Consider the following 15,970-nt stretch of genomic DNA (forward strand, 5'->3'; position numbering starts at 1 on the left):
ACTTTTCACATCGAAAATATGAACGCTACATGTTTTTTAAAAGTAGTATGTAAAAAAAGTCAATCCTAAATTGCATGAATCATTAAGGAAAGCACTCAAGTTTCCAAGAACTAAGTTGTCAACCTCCAGTAGCATGTGTTAGTTACCATCTAGTGGACTGGCACAAACATGACGCACAGAATATTAAATCTAAAGGAAATTTTCCACTGTCATCTGTACAAGCTCTTCTCACCATGCAACTCGCCTAACCTTATGCAGTCACATACACACGACAGACTTCAGACGGGCACACTGCCAAAGTGCGTTACCAAATAGCCACTTCCAAGAGATACAATTTGCTAGCAACGCGTTTTTAAAGGTACTTGAAACGCAGTTCAGTCAATTTGTTCTGGTGATAGACAGTGATCATACAAATGGCTCATACAGTTAACTGTAAACCTTTGAAATGTAAGAGTAATACAGTAATTGTATTGAGAATAATTTGAGCTCAACATTTAAAACCATTACTTAGCTAAGTCAATGTTCATATGCTCCATTTACATCCCCTCAGCCAAAGTTCTTCCCGAACAGAGTTGGGGTACTACCTGCAGCACTAGAAGAGATAGCACTAGCGTTCATGGGAATAAGTAGGGGCACAGGAGAGAACACAAACAAACAAACCACCCCCCCAAAAAAAAAATTATATTACCACTTTCATGCTACAAAGACTTTTACTGCAGCATTTATTCAAGTAGATGCAAGTACTTAAAAAAAAAAAAAACCACACCAACAAAAAAAAAGGTGGGGGATGGGGGTGGGTGTTCATATCTATTTTTTTTCCCTTATACATCTGTCCCTGGCCAAGAGTTTAAAACTTCTAATTTTGCTATTATTATAACAAAACTCCCTACACCTTCACAGTGAACATACATATTGGTCTATGACTGTAATTACATCCCATCCTCTCTGGCTTGAACGGAAGGCAAATACTTCCCGCTCCTTCCCATAAGAACCCATTGATACACCTCTGCCTTTGCAGAGACACCAGATCTGGCAGGTGGCATATAGCTCTTAAGCTGGAATGTGGCACCAACAAACACGAGGACACATTGCTTACGGACCCAACTGGTAAACCTACACAGTGTGCTACTGTAGATTTACATACTAAGACCAAATGACAGTTTTTGCACAGTGCATTTTGCTCTTCATTTTTTGCTCTTCAATCTTTCATCATCAGTGCACAGGAGCCATTAAGCTGTATCAAACCATCCATCCAACCCAGCATGCTGTCTCCAAGAGGATACAACAGTAGAGGCCTACAGCAACTTCCCAAGAAACTTAGAAATCAGTGCAAACAGAATTCAAAATGGTGGCTTGGCCTAGACCTAGGAAGCACAGTTGTCCTGGTTTCGGCTGGGATAGAGTTAATTTTCTTCCTAGTAGCTGGCATAGTGCTGTGTTTTGGATTTAGGATGAGAAGAATGTTGATAACACACTGATGGTTTAGTTGTTGCTAGGTACTGCTTACACTAGTCAAGGACTTTTCAGCTTCCCATGCTCTGCCAGGTGCACGAGAAGCTGGGAGGGGCACAGCCAGGATAGTTGATCCAAACTGACCAAAGGCCTATTCCATACCATATGATGCCATGCTCAGTATAGAAACTGTGGGGACTTGGCCGGGGGGCAGCAATTGCTGCTTGGGAACTGGCTTGGTATTGGTCGGCGGGTGGTGAGCAATTGCATTGTGCATCACTTGCTTTGTATATTATCATTACTGTTATTATTATATTGTTATTATTACCACTACTGTTTTACTTTATTTCAATTATTAAAATGTTCTTATCTCAACCCAGGAGTTTTTTCTCACTCCTACTCTTCTGATTCTCTCCCCCATCCCACTGGGGCAGGGGGAGTGAACGAGCGGCTGCATGGTGCTTAGTTGCTGGCTGGGGTTAAACAACAACAATAGTCAAAGCAGTGTTCTTGTTCTATCATCAGCCCTCAGACTTTGTTGGATCTGCATGCAGAAGACAGATATGATGGCCATCAAGGCTCCAGTAACAAAAAAGTAATAAATAAAGAAAAATTACCAATATTGCTCTGCTTGAAAAATAGAAGTTTAGCTGGAAAAAGAAATTAAAACCTTCATTTTGACCACACATCTCAAAGAAACTAAAGAGGAACTACAAAACCCGATTTTGCAATGGTTTTCCAGATATGTGTATGTACATATATAAAATAGTTTAAAACCGACCTTTTTTTGTAGATACGCACACAAACTCGTTTGTTTTGTCACAAAGCTACTGAAATACACTGTTCGGAATAATTAAGAACCAGTACGGTCATTCACAATTCATTTTCACAGCAGCATTTCCCCGAGTGGTTTGTTTCGGAAGCCTACATTTCTGTTCTAAGCACACATAATACTCCATGTAGTCAGGAAATAAAATACAGAGTGCACATACAGCCTCTTCTCTATCTGTTCAATCTCCCAGAACTGCAAGCTAAAAAGCACTAATACTTGGGAGGGAGAAAGGGGGTGGAATCCGACAAGACCAGTGTTAGTGTTATCTCCTAATTTTGTAGGACTACAATTCTACCCGTGACAGCAACCCGGGAAGCAATAAGAAACCAGAAAATTAGTGTATTTGTTAATGCCACCTGTGACTACTGTATGCAGAGTTCAATGGCAATCATCCTACCTCCAGCAATCATCAGCACTAGGTCTACACTATAGCTCTCCCACTGTAACCCATACAGAGCATCGAGCAGCCTTAGTTAACAGAAAGTTAGGAAGGGCTTTTTGACATGGTTCACCTACAGGAACAACGAACAGCAGCACTTGGTAAGTTCTAAATATATTGTTTTACTTCTCTGTCAGATTGATTCTGCTTTTAAACCAGAGGTAAGATGAGCCTATGGTGTGCAGGAGGGCAGGCATCTCTGGCTGCTGCCTCCTTGAAGGACAGCCAGGATATGAAAAATCAAAGATCTTTCTAAATAGTAGTAAGTGAAGGTATTATTCAGCTTATTAAACAGTCTGTAGCTGAACAAGTGGTCCTATAAACGCATTTAAAGTAAGTTCTTTGGTCACAGTATTGGTCTACACAGCAATACTGTACCTTCAGAAGTTGCCAAAGTGATGAAACACTACCAGTTCTAAATCAAGCACATCAACCTAACAACCAACAGAAACTGCATGAAATATAAATGGACCCTGTCTCATTTTGTTGGCATACAATTTTTAGCTGGCCTTGCCCTCTAAATATATATCAGTGAAAGTAAAATTAATAATAATTCACAAACAGAACACTTGCCAGTTTTAAAATAGGAAGTGCACCATATTGATGGGTTCCTCCTTGGTTGTAGTTGCTATGGTCTCATTTGCACAGGAACAGCTGCTTTCCAGATTTTTTTTTTCCTACTATCATAGCAGTGGGTATTGCTCAGGCACGACAGGAAGGACTCCAGTAGAGCTCAAGGGTTTTGGCATCACCCCTCCCCCCCTCTTCTTGCAAATTTTATCTGTGGTTATACAATTACTATTTTACACAACTATCCTCACAGTAAATGAAGATACCTCCTAATCAAAGCAATATTCAGAGCCTCACAGGAAGGTCGGACGCTTAGATTTCAGTAAGACCATAGCTATAACTAAAGAGGTTAGTAATACTTAGAGAAGTTTTTCTAGCCTACTAATCCTTTAATTACTGCTCAGCTTAACCTATGCTAAATACGTCTAACAATCTGCTTCTAGAAGACTTACAAAAAACACAGGAGCTATACAGACCTTCAGTTAGGACAGGTATGTCCAATAGACATCAACAGACTTCAATAAGACTCTCCAGAAACTGCTTTTTACTTTTACTTTTCCAAAACTGTATGTGGAGGACAGTAAAGAAAGAAATGTATGTGTGCTAATTAAAACAAACCAACCAACCCACACCACACTTTTGGAAAAAAGCAGTTCTAGACATGTTAATGTTTTTCTTCCTGCACAGTTGAACATTTAATATTTATAAATAATTTTATTTCAGTGGTTCTAGCAGGCATTACTCTGGCCACTGTTACACTGAGCACCACAACCTGCAAGACAAGCCATGTCGCAGACAAATCAGACGCTAGTCTTTAACACAAGCACTTTGTGTTTACTGTCCAATCAGAACACAAGATTAAATTGGGAGAAAAAAAATCAGAAAGAAAAGGAAGCATAAACACTGATAAGAGACCAGTCACAGTAGTGACTGGCCATCAACTACAGCATACCACAGCAATTTGTCAAAAAAAATTGGGTTAGAACAAACACACACAAAAAAGGGATGGCTTGATTAATACTAAGGAATGACTAAAATGCAAGAGAATATTTGATCAAAATTAGAAGCCTGCTTGAATTCAACCCAAGTGTTATGCAAGCCAGAAAATTTACCACCATGCATAAGGTTAGCAAAAAAATGTCACCAATCTAACACAAGATATCAAGTTGCATATTTAACATTATAGTAGTAATTTTACAAAGTTGCATTTTATCACTGCATCACAGCACTAAATTTCACACAATTCATAGCTCCATTCAATTTCTAAAACTAGTTTAAATAAAGAAAAAAAAATAAAATCCGTTTCCCAATAGCCAAACTGAAGTTTCTCTAAATTTTAAGGCGTAACACTGTCATGAGTGAAGTATACAGTTTACACATTGCACTGCTTCCTTCAAAATTGAACAGTCCTGTGACTACAGTATGCAAAAGTAGTAGAATCTTTGTATCTAGTCACTTCAGATCTTTGCCTCGTCTTCCAGGCATATGCATGCCTGGTAGTTCTGTGTGCAGAACTGAAGGCAGCACGACAATGAAAAAATCAAAAATCAATCGCCGTACTACAGAGACCCTAACAAACAAGACCACTGCAATCAGACGCATTTTATTATGTCTAAATGAAACTCTTACTTCTTATGCTCACAAAAGGAAATAGAAAATTAAGTGGTCATCTTACAAAATCTATATAAAACAATTCAGGGGTCTTCAAAGCTTTATGGCTTAGGAAAATTCCATCCCATAGATTTTAGTTTCCAGGGAACTCTAAAGTAGTAATCCCTATTACACACTGCACTGCAGTTAAATGGCAGTGATAAAGACTACCCATACAAGAGCAAGCAATAGCTTGTAACACTAAGAGTTCACTGCTTCATTGTAGAAATCCCCACAAATGGAGTTTTGTGGCTATGCTACTGAAGTCTGAAGAAAATACTATCTCCATGAACATTTTACCTCAGTTACACAGCTCATTAAGCTCACTTTTTTTTTTTTGGTCAAAAGGAACAATCAATAGGCTATTTCAAGATTCTTTACCAGAAACTTCCCTGCTATACTTGCACAGAAATACTCAAAGCCACAGCTGATAACCTTCAAATTAAGAAAAGCTGACTCAAAATAATGCAAGGGGGGGAGACGACCCACCACAACAACAAATACTCAACCACTCTCAGAATCTGGTAGAATACTCTCGTGACTGTAAAAGCATATTTTCTTTCTGGATTAAGCCAGTTACTATGATTAAGCAATTCTAACTACACAGAAAATATCTTCCCTAATACAGAAATCTCTACTTCAAGTATTATTTCTATCACCAGATCTTTCAAAAATTTCTTCCGCCAACAGTAGCACACCATTCTGAGACACAGCTGCTAAATATCACTTGCATCAAAGCACATTCGAACCACTATTAAGTTATTCAGCTGCTATTTACATACAGGTTGCATTTTCTTCCCTGGACGAGCTTCTTCCATGCTGATGTGCAGGAGCGGAGAATGCCCTTGTACGAGACCCTGTAATGAACCTCCCAAGAGATCAGAGACTGCGCATACATGACTGCTTTAGCTCGCTCTGCTTGACACAGATGTACTCCGGGAAATTGCTCCCCAGCCCCGCAGCCAATCGCTACCTCGCCAGTCTCTCATCTCCCAGGCCACTGATTACAGCTACCACAGGGTCGCACAAGAGTGGAATGGGTGAGGCGGCATGCCTTCAATTCCAGCTCAGAGAATACCAAAAAAGGAACTGAAACAGAGTTCGAGACTTAACATTTTCTGCATCAACAGCAGCTAAGAACAGGTCCAAGGTTATATTTTCGCTCTGATCCAAGACTTCATTAGCACTACAGAATGAAAGCACATTTGTACCTCAGGTCCCAGAACAGAACAACCCAGAAGTCAAACATCTGCTAAGTGTGTTTATAGCTGGATTATTGACCTTTCACTGAACACTGATTCCAAAGCAGGTTTTTCTGACATAAGTCATACATCCTTGTTCAGCAAAATAAACCAGGGCTTACTAAAAAATCCTCATATTTTTTTTTTCCTGTAAGAGGTAAAAAAAGCTATGCCGTTAGCTGCAATTAATTTCATGTCTCCTTCCAGAGTAAGATGCTCTCTTTTTCTGGTATAATATGAGTAGCTATGCTTTTTCCTTGCTTAAGCCAACCTTCAAAAAATGCAACCTCCACTCTAGCACATCAAATTCAGAGCTTCATTTGACTCTTCCCCTCTTCATCACTGGCATACTTTCATCTCCTTGTTCCATCTTACAATGCATAGGAGAACTAGCTCTTTAAGGCATTATCCATAACTTAACCTTCATGACGTGACACTGCCTGCCTTGTTCTTTCTTCTTTCATTCCTACTTCTTGGATGACAAGAACTCTAGTAATGAAGCTGGACTAGTGCCACCCCAACCAACGAACAACTTGGACAAAACAAAACAAATAATGTACTGTTCACAAACTTGGGGCAAATACCACCAGCCAAAGAAACATACTGTGCAGCTCTCAAGATGGTATTTATCACCTAGTAGTTCAGAAATCAGAAGACCACATTCAATTCCCCTCACTGCCTTTCTCAGTCCAGAAAATTCTCTAACCACTGACTAATAAAAGTATTCTCAGATAGTGCTGACAAGAGAGTTTAAAAGTAGTTTGTTTCCACTCTGTAAATAGATATTCACTCTAACATGTGTGTGAATATTTTCACTTCCAAGCGATTGAAGGCCTCTCTGTTGCTATATGTAAATGACTGTAAACTGATTCATATAGCAAGAACAAAATTAAACAAAAATATCAGATACCCCAACTCTCAGTGACCTCTTCTCAACTGAGCATCCTGAACCAAACCTATTCTTTTCCTAATGCAGAGCAGAGATTCATACAGTTCTTCAGCTACTCAGATGAATACTGAAACAGCTATGCTGAATTGTGTTCTGGTGGCTCTCCCACACTTTAACACAGTCTTCCTTGGCATGAATCCATACTAGAGGTACTTAAATTTCTAAAAGTACAAAAGTTGGTTTGTTTAGGTTGGGGGTGGGTGTGTGTGGAGGGTGAAGAAGCTGTCTATTCCTCTGGGATAGAGTAAGGGAGGGGGCTAGAAATCACACCTTTGACTTTTTAATTTTTTTGTAAGTTTTGGAAAGAATACTTACTTGGTTTGGAAACTTTAAAAAAAAAAAACCAAACAAATCTCCTCTGAAGTAGTTTATTGAAATCTCTTTCTAGCCTGTATTCAACCAATTTGTAGTTAATAGTCACGCAGCCTTGGAACAAAAATACACCACTCGGAAGCTTTATTCGTTTTAAAAAAAAAAAAAATAGAAAGCAAAGCACATGAGCATGTAGAGCCAGGCTGAAAAATCCAACATTCTAAATATAAACAAGTTTTTTTCCCAAACAGATGGAAGTTTTTGTCTTTTAAGTCCCATACCAAAATACTTTGTGGATAAACGCCTGCTCTTACCTAAGAATAAATACCAAGGAAAAGCTTTGCATAAGATGGAGAACACCACAGCAACTTCAAACTGTCTCAACATGCTTAACTACAGAAGTATTCTAAAACAAACTGTAGGCAAATATATTCAAAATTATCACATCCTTGAACACGTTCAGTGACAACACTAAGAACTCAGGCCAAACATATCTGTGCTGCAGCAACATTTCAAACATATGCTTGATGCTGCAAAAGAATCTTTATGAAGGGTATGAGCGATTTTTTTTAAAAGAAAAAAAACAGAACTAACTATCATGAAACATACCCTTTGTCCATCAATCTTTTCATCTTAATTTTCACTTTTATATCCCTTCAAGTTACACTTATTTGAGCTTATCTCCAGCTATAACAGCACTTTTTTGGAAAGACAGTCCAAAAATTATGTGTCTATTCTCCAGACAAAAGAAAGATTTCATCTGAGCAAAACTTCTAATCTTTTCACAAGTCCATAGTTCATTATTTCCTCGTAAGCAATACAGGCTTCCATTAGAAATTCCCTCAAAATCAACTAAATTGGACTAATTCCAAAACCTCTGTTAACCATGGGGTGGAATGCAGAAACGTTTACAATGGATAAAAAGAGTGATTTTCATGTCACTTGTTATGACTAGTTTCTGGATCAATCTGTAAAAATACCCCCTATCACATCTTACAGCAACGCTAGCATTAACACACCAGCAAGCTGCATGTATCACTACAAACACAACCTCTTCTTTCCTATCCTCCAAATCTTGCTCTTAAAATGAGAGCAATTATGATCCCAGTCTATCATGAAGTGGCAGTAAACTGCCATATTGCAGGGTCTGCAGAGTCTCCAGCAGGCAGAGCTGTGCTTAATCTGCCATTCCGAGATGGCAGGACATGAGCACGTTTTTATTTAAAGTAGCTGCGGTGGGCAGGACCGTGCTCTCAGCAGGATTTACCACACGAGCTCAAGCCCAGAGCTATCAGACCTAGCCAGACAGGAACACAAGGAAACCGAGTGCTCATTTGCTGGCAAAGAGGCCATTATGACATACCTACACATCTAGCCCTGCAAATTGGTATATCTGGTATGAGGTTTCTATTGATACTTTTAAAACCTGTTTTGGGGGGTGGGGTGTTAGAGTTGTATTCATAATCCAAACTCAACCCTTCCTTATATGAACAAATTATATGAAATCAACCTGGCAGTCTTTTCTAACATTGCAGCCCAAAAAAACCTAACCCAGTTCACTGCCACCTTTCTTCATGTATCTGAAAGGATAGCATCTATCAAACTCAAAGCACCTCTCTTAGAAAAGAATATTACAAAAAGAAATACCCATGAGACAATAAGACAATACTTCTAAATGATACTGTATTGTGGGGGCCAGGGGGGCAGGGCACGGGGAGTCAGGGAGAAGAGGCAATGTGCTACAGGATTAAGATGATGCAGAAGCAAGTTATATGACACAAACTGTCTAATGTTAGTATGTCAAACACCACTACAGATGGTTTTGTTCAGCTTATTAAATGGGAACCTACTAACTCATATTAAGAAGAACAGCTGCCTACACGTTTTCTATTACATATAAATTAAACATAAGCTATTCCTCTAAGGAGACGTTATTCCCTGAGCAAGGGAAACACAGAAACCTTCATAGGCAGTGGCTCAGCATTGAATGAAATAAAACTGTCCACAAAAAACCAAGAGTTTGACTGCCTACAAGTATTTTTCAGGATACAATTTCCACATAACTGCTAGTTCCCAAGAAGTACATCTGCATAGCACGCTTCATCTTGCTTCAGTTTGTATCAGCACGTACACATTGAACCAACTGTTTCCAAAAAAAGAAAAAAAAAAAAAAAAAGAGAGGAAGGGAAAAAAGACAGATGTATTCTGTGCAGATATTCTCTGGTGTATTGCCCCAGTAGTGGACTCTTGGATTTCTCAGCGCATTGCAGGACAGCTGTCAAAAGCCACCAGGATGCTGACAGCAAGCATGAGGCAGATCGCTAGTTTGAGCCCTCCTGACATTACACAATCACACATCATTCTGAGAGCTGCATACTTACTCTCTATAGAGGATACCACTGAAATTTGTAATCTGAATCCTCATCAACAGTGAGATTACTATGTACTCTATTGTATAGACTACTTCATTAATCACCATGCAGTACTGATTTAGATACATCGGTGAAACAGAAAAACAACAGATGTACGTAAAGTCTTAGAGTACTTATTTCGGGACTCAAAAACATCCCTCCATAGAGACAGACAGAGGAAATTCACCATGTTCAAACAGAGCGCTACCAAGAATTTCAAAGAATTTCACTTCAACATGTACGAGCATGTGGTCACCGTGCAAACGGCATTGAGCTATGCTGGGGGGGTGGGGGGTGTGATTTGATTTGTTGGGGGTTTTTGGGGTTCTTTGGTTGTGGGGTTTTTTATGTTTGTGTGTCCCCCCCAAAGGAATGAAGATGCTTTCTAAATTCAAAGCTGCTTGCTTTACAACTACAACATATCCCTCATCACTTGCTTTTCCCTAAATTCATCTCCAGGCATTTTGGCGGCATTTTTGAGAGATATTATAATTTTTCTTTATCCTAAAGAAGTCTTAGATCGCTGTGCAAGTTCACAAGAATTATAAACCGGGGCTGTTTCAACACTATTAAGGCCACCTAACCAAGGCCGTATGTTTAAATGCTCTACAATCACTTGTACAAATATTAAACATTTGTCTCCTAGAAAAACAGATGGCACAGAAGTGAACAGCTGATGAGTCCAGATATGAAGGAGCATAATACGAGGCAGATAATTTTATCTAGTTTGTACCAACATTATGTGAAGTACAGGCACACAAAAGCCTTTCCTTTACAGCAGATCCTCAGGAGGCAAAAAGGGGGGGGAAGGAAGAAAAAAAAAAAAGGGGGGGGGGGGGGCAAGGGACGGGAGGATGGGGACAGGACAAAAAAAAAAAAAAAAAAAAAGAGTCAAATTATCCAATTACCCAGTTAGGAAAGACTCTCCAAATACAACCAAACCAAACTGTACCCACACAGAACAGTTCCTTGACAAGAACACCAAACATCAGGAGCTAACGAATAAAAAATTTACTCTTTCAATGAATGCTGTAATTTCTGAACGATTATTCATGTGTCTTTCTCTTCATAGAAAAATGAAAGATCATGACTCTTACCAACTCACATGAATTCAAGGCTTAACTCTTCACCTTTCAACTTGCCTTGTCTCTCAAATTCTCCTCTATTCATATAATTGATCCCAGTCAAATCAAGTATCTGTGTAATAATTTACTGACAACACATTTACAGCAAACAAAAATTACTACCTACAAATCAAAGCTCAGCAAACTGTAGCGGGAGGGTAAGGCAATGTTTCCAACATCAGGAGTAGGACTGATACAGCAGGAATTGTCAGCACTCCGCTGGCCCGCATTTCTTCTTAAAAACAAGGCAGGCAGAATGGAAGTAAAACTCCAGGCCTGCTCATGACCACTGCAATTTGAACAAGGGCAGAACTTAATCATAAATTTTTAACTTTCCAAGTGGTATAACATACAGGATTCAGGTGTTGTTATCTGCAGATTATTTTAATACAAAATACATTCCACAAATCACATGTCCCAAGTTATGCTGAATAACTTCAAGACATCTGAAATCTACATTTATCATGAATACCAGTCAGACTATTACCACTGTTACATGCTGAACGTCAACTAGTCACCAGTGTATTAGCAAGCCTCTACCATAATAAATTCACAGCTACCAAAAAAATAGCAATCCGCATGCATTTTATTAATAAAGGCAGACAGTAAAGGAAAGCTGCAATTCCCTTTTTTTGCTAGTGCTGGCAATCATCTGAACCAACAACATACTGGATCAGGGAACCAATCTGGCAATAAAATTGCGCTGACAATATTTTGCCACTTCAGCTCTGATGCCACTCGTTACCGGTGAGGCAGAGGCAGTGCGCAGAGCGGGCGAGACTGCTGAGCCCAGAGTAGGAGGGCAAGACCACGGGGCACCTCTAGCAGAGACTGATTTGGGCTACAGTGGAGCCACATTTCAGTGCTGTGGCTTCACATCTCAGCTCGGGTAAACTTAACAGCTTAGAGAAATGGAGAGATAACGCTCATGCCACTTTCCCTTCTTCTCACAATATTTTGACTAGATATTGTAACATCCTGTCTTACATTACTCTCCTGATCACAGAGTAAACATATAACTCAGTTAACATTCATTTCAGAAAACTAACCCTGCCAAGTTTTTTGTTTCAGTTCATTGGGTGTTTTTTTGAGGTTTGTGTTTGTTTTTTGCCAGGTTCACAAGTTGAATCAGCTTACAGGAAAAGAGACAGGACAAAGACAGAATGACACCTCCCCTTCAGAGACCAGAAACTAATTAAGTCCAGCTCAGTCTCAGCATAAAGCCATATCTTAAGACATGCACTTTCTTGCCGAAATTTCTTCCATTTTCCTCCTGCAATTCTAAAGCACAACAGAAAAAGTTGTTTCAGACTTAAAAGTCTGAAATAACCTTTATAAGGGAAGATGTTGCTAGACAAAAAACTGTCAGAACTTCAAACTCCTAGGAGCCAGCCTAAGATCCTTCAGAAGGATCACTGAAGGGACATTTAAAAGCAGATCCACTTCTATTTCTCATTTGCCTTGTCTAACATCATTTAAAGCTATACAGCTGAGCTCCTTTAGTTTCTGTTTAAAGAGAAAACACATCTGATTTTCTGATGTCCTAAGAAATGTAACAGTTTTTCTGTGTCTGACTAGGAGGTTCTGGGAGACACCAGTTTAAAAGTAAGGTGCCAATTCCTGCATGCCATCGTACATGGTATGTATTTTACAGGAAAGCTCAACTGACAAAATGCAAGGGGAAAAAATCTGACAGAGATCTAAGAATTAGCCAAAAAGAAAACCTTCCTTTTTTGTAGCTACCGCATCCTTTGTCTCAAGAACAACTACTGTAAGATTTTTTTTTAGTCTTTTATTACAATTTTTCCTTTTGTGAATAACCATGTAAAAGACAATCTACAACATAATACTTCCAACAAAGATGTACGCATTTCTCCTTTGAAGAGGAAAAAAATAATGCTGTAGGACTCTTACTGTAAACTTACAACTTGAGGGGCTATTTAGTAAAAAAAGTTGAATGCATCCAACACACAGCAGGCAAATTAGATACTCTTGATTTGTTTAACAAACATGTAGAATTCTCTACTTCAGAGAGCATTAACATTTGAGTTTGCATGGGAGTTCTGACCAGCCAACAACTACTAAAAATGGTGCGCTCTGAAAACATTACCCAAACAATACAGAAACATTTTTAATCATTTTGGAATAAGCAACAGAAGTTACCTGTCTTCCTAATAGAGCCACAGTTAGACCACAGTTCCAGGCCCCTGAATCTGTACATTCAGTAGCACAAATACAAGCTCATGGAAAGATTGATTTTAAGTGAAATTAGAGCATGCACGACAAGGAATTTAGACAGGCTTTTGGCTTTCACACTGACTTCTGGAAGGCAAGCAATTATGTAGCCTTGCGTAAAGTCTACCCATAAAAATTCTACTGCCATAATTTTCTTGTAAGGAAAATTTGAACTTGCAGGGTAAGCTTACACCAGACCCATGTTCCCAGAGATGCAACCATGGCAATTTTGACCAGCCCTAGGAACTCTAAAGCTGGCTTCAAGATATCAAGGCATGCCCCAAGATACAAACTCTCCTCCTGCATTCTGCCTGAAATTGAAAAGAGATTTAATAGCTTTAAGATGTCCTTACGAACATAATTGATCCCATCAAATGACAGAAAACTACAATACTAAGTCAAATAGATAAAATACATCATCCAGACTGGACACCTAAGCAAAAGACCTTCCAGCAACATGAATCAAATATACTATACCCGATGGCTACAAGAACTTTACCTTAACATTTGTAATTCAGGATTTCACAGGTAGTAGGGAATTTTTAAATGCTGAAAAAATGCAAGACTTGATCTAGACAACGGCAACTGCATCTGGCAGCCAAATGAATTTTCTACAAACATCAGATAAGGGAAAATAAGGAACGCAAAAAAAACCCAAAAAACAACCACCTGCATGGCATTTCTACCTATTTAGAAACCAAGTCTCCAGAGTAAGTACATCTTTCTGATACTACCAAATCTGTAGAGAAGCCATCTCCACATAATCCAAGATTTGTTTTTACTGTGGCATATGAAATAGGAACAACTACAGTTTAGAGCCCTAGGGATGTGTTACTGCATCAAATAAATCTCTGCAATCAGATATCTTAATCATATACATATATTAATATAACCTTAAATGTTTAACTGGGTTTTTCTGGGGGGAAGAACATCTTCACTAGAAAGCTTTTAGCAACCAAACCAAGCTTTCATCATTCCATAATTCCAAAAGACTGTTTTCCATCTCAAACTGAAACAGGAGAGAATTTGAAAAATTAAATATGAGATACATGAGAAACAACAGTTAAAAGCGGTAATATGGAAACTTTCCCACCTACAGCCAAAAGCAACATGTAAAGAAATATTCAAATAGGAAGAATTTGAATATACTTGTCCTCTAGGCAACTCCCCACGTTTCTAATGATACAGTTTTCACTTGCCTAGATGATACACATATTATAAGCATATCCATCCCTTTTTTCCAGTGTTACTTCGCTTAAGTCAGGGCACACACAAAGAAATTAACCTAGCCACCAAATTATTTGCTATTATTCTCATATTTCTTCACAGGACTAACTCCACAGAAAAAAATCAACTGCCTGTAAACCAGGCTAGAAAAGTGTCACTGAACAGCATGCTGTAAAAATCTCCTATGTACAGAACAAAGAGAATCAAACTGGTTTATACTGCATGCTAACCTTAATCAAATGAGATCATATCTGAACGATGGTAAGGCACTGAACTTCGGCAGAAAATGGTACTTTTCTGTTGAAATTTCAATAAAATTTTCTATTTCGGGCAGTATGACATATAGCTTTTGGTGATCTTAAAATCAATTTCACGGCTTTTGACTGAGATGTAATTTAAATAAAAGCAATCATTTAATATCTGATTTTAACAAACTGTTACAGACTTCCTCAAAAACTGACGTTTCCAAAAGATCCATCTTTAAAATTTGAATCAGTTTTCATTTTTGATTATCAAAATCAACACTAGCAGAAGCATTACTTTAAAAAAAATAAATAAATAAAGCAAAAACCATTCAAGCATAGTAAGACAAATAAATGGGTATTTTAAAATATTTGTAACTAGGTCAACTGTCTACTAAATGCCATTATGTTGTCTGAGGTCTCTGTGCATTGACAGGGGCTCAAAGAAAGGGTAAGGCACCCTTTTCTCACTGGGGTAGAACAACTGTGCTAAAAGGAAGCTCTCCCATTAAAGGAAGGCTGAACTCGAGCTCCTTTTAGGATTACAACATTCATTCCAGAACACTAGGGGGAACCTAGCTCACTTCAAAACTCACTTGTATACGCTAATACCGCTATTAACCCCAAATTTTCACTCATGGACAAGTTATTTAGATTTATGAGTGAAGATAACCTACTTTTTTCAGACCACTGAGGTCGCACTACTTAAACACTTGGTTTTCAGTCATACAGACTATATAAGTGGGAAAAACCATGGAATTCTGATAACCTCAGAAGGAAGCTACTGTACAACAGTAAAAGGCGCAACCATCATGCTTGTCTTGTGGATCTTCCAGACTTTTCTATTGAAGAAAATTATCAAGCTGCATACTCAAATACCAATCTGTTAAAGAACTATGTTAAACAAAAAGCAAGTGAAAAGACAGCAATGCATATCTACACTTACTGTTTAGGAAACAGAACAATGAAAGCAGCCTAAACAAAAGTTTATTCTATGTATTTGAAGCTTGTTTCCACTTTTGACTAATTCCATAATATAACTGGATTTTTGGTAACACACGATGTTATTAGTAACTTATACACATTCATAAACACATGTGTTCTCCTAAAACATCGTGAACACTTTCCACAACAGAGGAACTGTACCACAATACCAGACTTTTGGAACCACTGTGTCAGCAGGCTTCACTTCTACTCTGGGTCTTAATTTGAATTTACAAGATAAACCAACATTTCTAAAAGCTCTAAAAGAATTAAGTAGCATTACAGACAAAGATAGGCATGCA

This window comes from Pelecanus crispus, chromosome 2, assembly GCF_030463565.1.
Source record: "Pelecanus crispus isolate bPelCri1 chromosome 2, bPelCri1.pri, whole genome shotgun sequence".
Classification (NCBI taxonomy): Eukaryota; Metazoa; Chordata; class Aves; order Pelecaniformes; family Pelecanidae; genus Pelecanus; species Pelecanus crispus.